The sequence below is a fragment of the Lepisosteus platostomus genome, chromosome 5 (assembly GCF_059453375.1).
Source record: "Lepisosteus platostomus isolate fLepPlt1 chromosome 5, fLepPlt1.hap1, whole genome shotgun sequence".
Classification (NCBI taxonomy): domain Eukaryota; kingdom Metazoa; phylum Chordata; class Actinopteri; order Semionotiformes; family Lepisosteidae; genus Lepisosteus; species Lepisosteus platostomus.
Window position 1 is genome coordinate 49,105,023 of NC_142615.1, and position 11,295 is coordinate 49,116,317.

At 39.5% G+C, this 11,295-nt stretch overlaps 1 non-coding gene across 1 annotated transcript; it reads left to right on the top strand.

Moving 5' to 3' along the window:
• The first annotated feature begins 10,956 nt into the window (after positions 1 to 10,956).
• Positions 10,957 to 11,050, top strand: trnai-uau (transfer RNA isoleucine (anticodon UAU)). Its single transcript has 2 exons — positions 10,957 to 10,994; positions 11,015 to 11,050. It is a non-coding gene; the product is annotated as a tRNA-Ile (tRNA).
• Positions 11,051 to 11,295: the final 245 nt, after the last annotated feature.

Sequence of the window (11,295 nt, forward strand, 5' to 3'; positions counted from 1 at the left end):
AGAATGTCAAATCTAAAATTTTCAGATGTTGTGATGAAGCTTTTGACTCATGAATAGTACCCCCCATCCCAGTGTATTGCATGTTTAATCATAAAAAAATAAAAAAAGGTTTCACAACCAAAAGCAAGGTTGTATAAGGTGAGGGGGGCTCTCTGGTGTGTAAAACACTTGGTTGTAGCATTGTGGGTGCTGTGCTTAAAAAGCTATCGAGTCATGAAGAAGACCCCACTGTCTCAGTGTATTGCATGTCAAATGGTGCCATATTAAAATAAATATATATAAAAGGTTTCACAACCCAAAGCAAGGCTTGGGAAGGTCAGAGGACCTCCTTAGTGTGTAAAACACTTAATTGCAGCATTGTGGGTGCTGTGGTTTAAATGCTATTGGTTTGTGAACAGCATACCCCATCCCAGCGCAGAGTGCCACATTAAATAAAAGCATGAGAAAATGAGATTCAGAACGCAAAGCTGTATCACTCTTCTGTGTAAAAAGTCGGTTTGAACATCATGGGAGCTGTTTTAAATAAGCTGCTTAGTTTTCTGCTGTCAGCAGGATTGTGTATATAGTTGACCCTTACCAGAATTAAAACAAGACATAAAGAAAGGGTTTCAGAAATCAGCCAAAGGTTTATTCCCATGCTTACAGTCTGGATAATTGGAGACTGCGCTGTCCTGCTTCCTATAGTGATATATGGGTTTTTCACACAAAGCTGTATTGAGTAGTATTTCTCGCGTGGTGAAAGTGTGTACACAGCGGTCCCCCGGGTTCCAGTTAGTGCGTAGTTACACATCGATGAAAAAACAGAAAAAAATTATCTTTAATAAAAGATAATTAGCTCACTGATAGTTTGATGTAGAGGGTGTAAAAACTTTCACAAGTCGTGGTCTTTAAAATGCATTTTGTTTGAAGGCTTTCTGTGTTTCCATTGCTAAGATATGGACAAAAGAATATCCATGCATGGTCTGGCACTGTGGGTTTGGTGTTCCTGACAATGTGCACTCTGGGAAATGGTCACAGACTGGCTTTCTTCTCGAAATGAAAATGTTACTGTTTGTACCTCATGTAAACAGTTTTAACCATTAGAACACTCATATATATTCTGAATCAAGAACGAATGTGCCCTGGAATCTGTTGTACCGCTTCAAACTGAAAGACAGATATTTAGAGTCTCGGTAAAGACTTTTTACAGGAAGAGACGTCATGCTTCAGCTGCTCTGGCCTGCAAAGTGCGAAGGGGCTTCATTTGAAATACCAGATTATATTTCAAAATCCAAGGTATTTTTTTCTGTGTTAGAATGTATAATTTATTATAAATGTTTTTTTCACAGCCTGTTCTTCAGGAAAATCCAGCACACACGAAACGATATTCAAAGACTATAGGAACAGTAAAAAAGAAAGTGGTAAGATGGATGAAAAAAGATTTTGACGTCTCTTCTGCAACTGATGAATACTCCTGTGTGACATTATTTACGTGGATTCTGTTATTTTGCCACAGGCTGTGCGTCTCTGTTCTCGGCCACTGGCCAGGGTGCTAGTCTGTAAAAAGAGCAAGAGCACCTGTGTGGAGTGTTTACAACAGCAGCGGGAGCAGTACGGCTCATTGCTTGGAAGGATTTGGAGGTTGGAGCCACTCCTAAAGATGCAGAAGACGGAGACCATATGTTCCAGCAGTCAAACACTAGGGTGTCAGCCGTCTCCAAACAGACCTTCATCTCCTGTAAAGTGCCCCTCTCTGCCACACAGGTTGCTGTGCCTGGTGCAATGCGTGTCTCCACACAACCCTCCACCCCCAGCAGAGCACACACCACCTTAGGACACTCCATCCTGTCCTCTCTGCTCACCACCACTAATGAATTGGCTGGTGCCGTCCCCACTGTCTCTCTCCCCTCAGGAAGCACCATCTACACAGCAGAACTCACAGATGCCAATGCCACGTACAGTTCTCCCAAATGTCCACCTTTTGCCCATCAGTCAAGGGAAGGAGGGGGGATTGAATGTGCAGTGTGTCGGCACGGGGGGACAGCCAGAGCCGACCACTACGCCGCTCTTCTGTTTTGTAATTTTGTGACTGGGAGTGAATCACATCCGTAAATGTCGACTGGTCCAGAGGCAAAAGGGCCTTGCCTTGCATTCTCCGCGAACGCATAGGCATGGTAAATTGGAGATTCTCAAAACTTACTTTGTGTGATTGGAAACTGATACATGATAGGATAAACAAAATGCTTCAAAGAAAGAGGTGCTATTTCTCTCTGGTTTTAGTCTGTGCAGCAATAAAACAATCAGATTAAACAAGAGAGAGTGTGACGTTACTTTTCGTCAATGAAAAAATAGTCTTTTCATGTTTATTTAAGTGTCCTTCTTTCATTTGGATTGTATGAAACAACTCGGGAGTTATTGTTATGATTACTCTATTATCGAATCCTCAACTCGTTCACTTCTTATTATTTTGGGAACATTTTGACATGTTGCTTTTAGCCGTTGATACTGTTGAAGTCACTCAGTTTGTAATGTAGGGTGCTCTGAACAAGTTAAACTTTGATACAGGACAAATGTATTTCCCACAAGCTATACTGTAGTAGCTTTAAAAGTATACAATATCACACCATCTGCATGTGGCACGTCTTTGTTCAACTTAAGAAAAAACAGGACATTTGATTGCTGGTTGCCTTATGTTAAAGGCCAACAATGACACCAGAAAACTGAAAGTTCCTTCCCCTCCCCCCGTAGAACTGTCTAATCTACATAAACACAGTGGGATGTAACACCTAGCCTAGACTTTGTGAGAAGTATGGAGCTGCGTCGCATTAAATTGGCTGCAATGGAATATACAGTAGTAGGCAAAAGTTAATTTCAAGCTGAAAAGAAAAGACTCAACATGTCCCCTCTATATATTTTCCATTTAGACCATCCAATGTCATTTATTATTAATAGCTTCCGTATCCCATTAAAGTTTATTCTTATCTGTGTGAAAACAGGAAATATCTATGGAGTTTCAGAAAGTAAACAGAGGTATAGAACACCCTATCTCAGATGTTTAATAAATTCAAGTTTGTGAAAACAGTGACAAATCACCCCAAACAAAATACAATTTTAGAATAGAAGCAGTTTGAAATTATTAGTTGTTGTTATTAATAAATCACTTAACTTTGAACATGTTGTGTTTAGAAATAGCAACAAATCAATATAATTTACTATTTTAGTTTTTCAAAGAAATGTTTTTGTTAAAGGAAAACTCATGCCAGGAGCTGGGTTCAAACAAAGCTATAGCTGAAAAGGGCAGGCAAAATGTTTAAGTAATCATGGGCGAATGAGACAAATTGATGCAGATGTTTAGAAAGAAAGTGGACTACAGTAATATTTTGAGTTTACAGCCTATCCAATGTTATTCATTATTTATCTTTCATATCACATTAAAATGAATGTTTTTTTTAAATGTAAGAGGCAATACACAATTTGTGTCCTCTATAACACATCAGTGTACTTTTTAACCAGTTTAATGTTTATCAATGTTATACAAAGCTTAAAGTTATTAAATTGGATATACCGTTTAGACTGTTTAATTCTGTAATGGACAAAAGATTGTCCCTCAGCATTGACAGGGATTCAAAACCAAGTGTTTTCTGGCAAGAGCCCAAATGCTGCACATGAGAGCTTTCATAGCTCCACCTGGTGGTTTAACAAGATATTCCACCCTACTTCGATACATCATGCGGTATCCTACAGTTCTTTGCGGAACGAGCACTGCGATTTACTGCAGCATACCTTGCACATTTTGAATGGTTGGATCTGTAGTTCTACTCAGTCTGGTGAATTCTTGATAAACCAAACTGGTGCCCTCCCTCTAACTCACCATTCCTCCCTTATGGTAGTGTATGCAGAGAAACCCATAGGGTCAAATGCAATGGACTTCCCGAGTTAAAACACAGCCGCGTACTAAGTTAGTATGGTACATTCTGGAGATCATCTGCTCCGAGTTCAATTTCAGCAAAAAACATGTGGAACAAAGTTTGAGCTCAGCTCAACTTGTGCTTAATCTGGTTCTAAGGGCTCGGCCTTGTTGTACTAATTAGCCCGAACTGGAGAGGACTGTACATCAGAACACTTCCGATTAGTAGAATAATATGTAGGCCACATTAATATTCAATTACTTTTCTGTTTCTCATTTAAATTCAAACTAAATTTCCTAACAAATCAGTTAGTTTTTAATTTAAGAATTGCATTTAGGCTATAATTCACCTGATGAGGTGACATAGTTATTAATGAGATACCCAATTATAATTAGTCATGAAACAAATGAGAATCGCAGCTGTGCATTTGAAATTAAACACTACTGTATTATTGCAGCATTAATTTTGTTTAACACTCCAGATGAATAAGCAGACATCATTATAGCTAAATCATTACAAAAGACACCGACTAATAACCAGTAAAGTTAAGTTTTATTTTTAACAGAACTGGAAATTAAACTTATAAAAATACTTGAGCAAAAAAAAACCCAACAACAACAACAACAACAACAATTGTTCCTCCGACCTTCTAAGCATTTTTTTTTAAGGCAATACATTTCTTTAGCAGGGTGTGCCTTGTGCTTACTTTTCAGAATTTTGATTTTCTCTCTCTCCTGTGTCAGTTCAGATTAAGCTCTTTAATCAGTTCCAACATCTTCCTTTCAAAGTGGGGAAGTGCTTGCTGGCGTGTTGTTTTGCCAAGACATGCTTATCCTTTATGACGGTATCTTCTGACACCTGTGCACAATCCAACAACATTACAAGACCAGCACTATAACAGGAATCATAAAAACACAAGAAGCCACATTGAACGAGCTTTCAGAATTGTAAAACAACGCTTTGATTGTCTGTCATTTGGTTTGCATACCAGTCCATCAAGAGCTAGCACAACCCTGGCTGTTTCAACACAGTCATTGGATCACAGCCACAGGACAGAAAAGGGACTGTAAACCAACATAAATCACTTAAGATGCTGAGTTTTTTCCTTTAATATGCTTGGGTGCCACCTAATTCCTCCTCATCCCTGCTTTCCTCCGATAACCACAAATACGGAGACCCATCACTAAAATATTTAACAAAATCTATCCAGTTGACTCCTCAATTTTATAGAACAATTAAAAGGCTCATGCTGCATTTTTATAAATAATAGCTTAGGTTCTGTTCTCTTCACTCCCTAGCACCTTAAACTTCACAGCTACTAGTAATGATTAACATTCAACATAATAAGTAAATGTCACTTTCATAAATACCCACATTAAATCAACTTCATTATGAATAAATGTGGTTTGAGTGTTAAGCAATTTTAATTAAATATTACAATGTTTCCAAGCGACGGATGCATAAATTCAGTACGTGGTAACGATATTATTTCCACTATATTCTGGAGCCTTCTAATGCGATTCTTCGTTACACCAAGTATGGTACTAAGTTGCTCAAGCCATATTAAGAGGTGGTTTAAAATAATTCACTAGTTTAGTCACTTCTAGCGGGCAACAACTTAATTTGTGTTCGTTGTAACGGAGAAAAGGTTTAGTACAGTGCTGTGGTCTAAGCACAGCAGCAAAGTTCGTTGCAATTGGACTTAAGGTGGAGCACAACTTCAGACCACAGCTGCGTACTAAACACGGGTTGAACGCCTGTTAGTACTTCACTTTCAGTTTGTTGCAATTAACCCCTAGACTTTGCACTACTAAGGTCTAAATCAAGCTCAAGCAGATACAACCCATTTATGGCTTTCATAACTTCCATTAGTCTCCACCTCTGTCTTCCCTAACTCATTCTTGATCTTTCTAAACTAGGCGTTTAACTGAAATTCAGCCCAATTATACTGTTTAATCTGAGAAAAAAAAATATAATAAGCGCTATTCCTGACAGCCTGAAAAGAAACACATATTCCTATAGTCTCAACTGAGCAAAAGAGTCAGTTTCTGCACCTTCTGAAGTATTATTTAAAAAAAAATCTCCAGCACTGGCTGGAAAGGCTGTGTGTGTCCGGGCTCAGCGGTTATATAGGACAGGACTCAGCGCGCAGCAGGTGTGACTCATTGCTCTGCGCAGCCCGTGCGGAATGCGCGTCTCCTCCCTCCACGCGCCACCGCCTCGCTAAACCGCCTTCATACTCACCAGCGGCAATAACATCTCCATTTATTACATTTATTCTTCCATCTTAACCCAGAAAACTCCTGGGACGTTTCTGTGAACCGGTAAAGCTCTCTTTGTTGGTGGTCACAAGTAGAAACAATGCACGAGCTGAAAGCAGGAAGTCAAGCACTCCTCCCTCACTGTACGAGCGTATCTGGGTCCTGGCTTCCGAAAACTCCTAAAATTGAATTTCATATTAAAGTCTCCCATCCGTTCGTTTCAAATACATAAATTAGATGAGTTCGGGTACTTTTCTGATGTATTTTAATAGTTCGGCACTGTGCCTTGTTAAATATGTCACAAGCAAAGTTTATCAACTTCACTTTAATGCGAGGTTTTGCGTGGATACAAAAACATTATATGATAACTATAACACACGTGAATCTGAATTAATCAGAATGCCTCGCTGCACCAGAATTGTTATATACGTATTTTAAAAATACATCTGGTGCATCTGAAGTCAGAATAAAACCCAGAAAAGGACGACAGACCATTAAACTGTCTGTTGATATTGCTGCACGGGGCGCAAGATCACAATAGAACACGTTATTGTAAAAAATATTAACATTCGTGAATGAGAATTTTTTTTTATTGTACCAAATGTCCGTTAAATAATGAATGACATTTTTCAGACCATAAACACTATTATATGAAAAAAAAACATTTACTATATATCCATTTAACTTGCTTTTTTTAAAAAAAAACATTGCAATACGGTAGATGAAAATTGTTGTTCAGCGCTCTTGTATTAAATATACTCTAGTCATGTGTCAGAAATAAATTGTATACAATTTGCTAAATCAAACAAAACACAAGCTCTACGAAAAAGAAAAAAATGTGTTAATCCTGCAATTTTATCTCGTTGAAACGTTTTTTTTTTTCTCTGTGGCACTAACGGGCTAAGGCTTAGGATTGCTGGTTTCCTGATTACATAGAAATGTGTCTCTCTTGCCTTACGATGTCCAAATGATCAGTTCAGTGTAGAAAAAAGCACCGTAAAACCCCGTCAGGCGTGCAAAACGTATAAATGAAAGAGATCGCTTTGTTTCTGCCCGCTATCTCACTGAAGCCCTTTGGTGTGTTAATAGAAGGTTATAACCGCTACACTGCGCGGTGTGGGGAGGGGTGATTTGCAAACAGAGTTGACCTTTGAGAAAGGACTCGTCTCGGGAATATATTTCCACATTTTGAAGAGATTTTCTCCATTTCTGTAGCCTGAATTCCAATATTCCTAGAGAGCTGTAGAATCTGGAATCACCTATCTGGGAACAGTGTGTAGATGACAGGTTTGTGACTTTCTCATGAGCACGATATATGAATCCATCAGATTAAAGACACTGTGAGCATTTGAATTAAATTAACGATAGTCTGTCCCAGCTCGCCGCGATGGTATAGTGGTCTTTGTGCTGTGAGCGCAATACCTGCGCTTTGAATCCGGGTGACAGCAGCCCAAGACAAGAGAGTTTCCTTCGTCTATGTTATTTCAGTGAAGGGGGGGCATGCGTGTACAGCGAACGATCATCGAGATGATGTGTTGCCCCATATAAGCAATGTGAACCAACACTGCTTTACAAAGGAGCACGGTCTGATCTTATAGTTGATAATCTGGAGATCAGACCGACCTCTTCTCTGACGAGAAGAAAAGGTCAGGAGCCGCAGTATTTAATATAAATAAGAGATTTCATTTTTTCTGTGGCACAACTAGTACCAAGCACTTAATCTCGGGGTTGTGAATTCGAGCTCCACGCTGGTAAGAAATCATATAGGTTATGATAAATTTACTTTTTTTTAATAAAAACAAATATCGGAAAGAATTCGCCTGTCACTAAGGAATTTAAGTGGAAAGATAAGTAGAGACATAATCAGAAAACCTACATATAGGAAATGTTAGTTACTTTGTATGTGCTTTAGCGTTTTCTTTTATATACCGAAAAAAAAGTTCAAGGCGTTCTAGTCGCTGCACTCCTCGTAGATAATCTCAACGAAATCACAATACAGTACAGGACACGCAGTGAGGAGCTCACGCAACGAATAGTCTTGAACATGCCAAGCGTAAAGGCACACTGCACATCTGCGAAACATCACATCCTAGTTTAGTTACAGTGAGATTATAGACTGGGAGGTAGGAAGTCTTAGATCACTTTTTTATTAAAGGTTCAAGCAAACCCAAATACCTTTGCAAGAGACTTTGCAAGAGAGCTGTGCGGACCTTATCTTCATTTACCTAGTTTAATCGTTTTCAGAAAGTGTAATTGTATTATTTTATGTACCCCTGACGATTCTACTGATGTTATAAGTGCTCTTGTTTATATTGAATCTATTTTGTTGTTCAAATAAAAAGTAAAAAAAAAAAAACTTTCCGGATGCGTCTGCTGTAAAAATAAAATGACATCAAAGGCGTTGTACGTAGAGTTCTGAAGCCTGTTCCACAGAAGAACTAGCTGAGATGAAACGTTCAATATTCTACTGACAGGGCTATTCCCGTCAACTCAGTTTCTTTCTGAAACAACGTTTTATAAGAAAAACTTACACTTTGCAAAATGTGAAATAAAATACTTGCTTAAAAGTTCAAATTGTTTTTTACCCAAAAACTGTAAATGGAGAAAACCGAACCGTTGGAGTCTCTGTTGTACCATTGCTCAGTGCGGTCAGGTCGGGACTAAAATTATAGTAAGGTGCTGGTTCAAGCACATCTAGGCACGCCTTTCTCACTGTTCCATCGTGAACATCATCTGGAGAAAAAGTGGGATGTAATGTTTAATACATTATTGACCTTATTAATAATTTGAGGGAATACAAATGCTTTGCATGTATCGAATTACTACACGTAACAACTGACTACCTGAGTCGATATCACCGGGCAATTTCCAATAACGACCAACATCAGAAACTTCAAGAAAAATAAGATTCCATATCTTGGAATGTAGGGCGGGAGAATTCATTTATACTCCTGTTGCATCTTGAGCTAAACTTTTTTTTTTAAATATGACGCAGATTTGCTCAAGATACTTGTAATCGCCTTAAAGAGAGTTTTCATGAAAACATACATCGGCTAGGTCTCCACTGTTAATTGACAGAACTTTTGAAGAAACTGTTCTTATATAAGCAACATACAAATTACACATCTTAATGAACATGAAGGGAAATCTATGGAAGCCCGTTTCCGCCAGGGAGTAAAAAAAAAACGCGCTATGGTATCTCATTGTATGTCTTTTTTTACTTAAAAAAGGTCTTCTTTAGCTCAGCTGGCAAGACCTGGGTTCGAGCCAATGCAGTGAGGCACGAACTACGGTGGGAGCGGCGAGGGCACAAGCCCTAGAACCCGAATCCGTTACAATAACAGAAGGACAGACAATGAAATATGGGCTATTTCGAAGTCGCAAATGTGAGACATAAAGTCGGAATTCTGACTTAGTAAATCGGAATTCTGAGATACCATAGCGCGTTTTTTTAACTCCCTGGCGGAAACAGGCTTTCATAGATTTCCCTTCATGTTCATTAAGATGTGTAATTTGGGTTGTGAATAACAACTGTCACTATACACGATTGAGTTCTTGAGGCTGGCACCTAAGATCACTCAGCTATCCTGACAAGCAGTGAATGCGCCCGTTGCTTTGTCGAAGGATTATTAACTACTACTGACAGTTCTTTTCTTATTATTTCAGAGATTTCTATTGACGATTTAGATAAAGGTAAGTCATGGTAAGCAAACCAGGCACAGACGGGGTTTGAACCCCACGCTCTTCGGTTTACGAGACCACCACCTTACCACTTGGCCACCGCGCCCACAGTTTAATTTCCTTTCCCATCAAGGCTAATACATTTTGAAAATCAATAAAAAAAAATCTTTGTGCACAAATTTCAATGGCAGGAGAAGTAAAACAAATATGATTATGATGTACAGTAATTGTTCACTTAGTGAAATACTCACTTTTTTGGCCCACTGAATATAGTTCTTCTGTGGAGCTGGCTTCAGACTCTGCTTATAGCGCCAGTCAAATAAAATAGATATTTTATTTTTACAGGAAGACGCATTCCGAAATGTATCTGCAGTTTTAGAAACGCGCAAACCGTATTCTAATTGCAGACTGCAGATCTCTGCAGCAATCGTACTACATTTCACTGTGATTCTGAAATATTTCTAGCAAACATATTTGTAACGCAACGGGGGCTCAGGCAGGCGCCCTTGCCGCATCTGGTCGGCCCCATCCCGACTGGAGGCTCGAACCCGGGACTCCCGCGTCTCTCTGCAGCGACCCAGCCCCGTGAGCTAAAGAGAGATCTCTCTACAGCCCAGTAGCTGTAGTCCTGCTATCACAGGGAAGGGCGGTGACATCACCTGCTCTGGTACGCCGGCTCTTACACAGTGCCTGTCGGCCGTAAGCGTTACAATATTCAGGTTTCCTTGAACTTTTAATAAATAACGACTTCGTTTTCAATCTCTGATGTCACTGTAAACATCGGACGTGATGTTCCGCAAATGTGCAGTGTGTGCCTTCTTGTTTTATTCAAGTTTACTAGATTTTTGAAACAAAAATACAAACTGGACAGTTTCAGACACATGAAGACTCATAAATGTCACTACAAATGACAAATTTGTAGTGTAAATCTGCCGGGCTGATTTACGTGTCTGACCATCTCTCTCCTCCCTCTTTTGCAGTGAGCACTATTTTTTCATTTTCTTCCCTTGTAGTTTCCTCGCTCTTTTACTGTCCCTTTTTCCCACGGAGAGACGGAAAACATGCCGAAATCGTTTTCACCCTGTGTTTGTGCAACGTCAGTGTGTGAAGGGAAAGTAGTCTACGTGGCTCCAGTGGCGCAATCGGTCAGCGCGCGGTACTTATACAGCAGGACACAGCGGAGTCATGCCGAGGTTGTGAGCTCGAGCCTCACCTGGAGCAGTGTAGTCTGTCTTTAGCTACTGAAAGCAACTGTCCACTTTAGATACTGCTACTTATAGGTCGTCCTTAACACCTTATCTAACGGGATAGTAGCCTGTTAGGTATTTGCTGGAGATCCGGTCTAAATTAACATCAAAGGAACAGATAAAGGTTTATTCCACGTCACACCCGAAGAAGGGTCCACGTTGTTACCTTCTCCTTTCAGCATGGAATAAACCTGTATTTTTTCCTTTGCAGCTGACGCA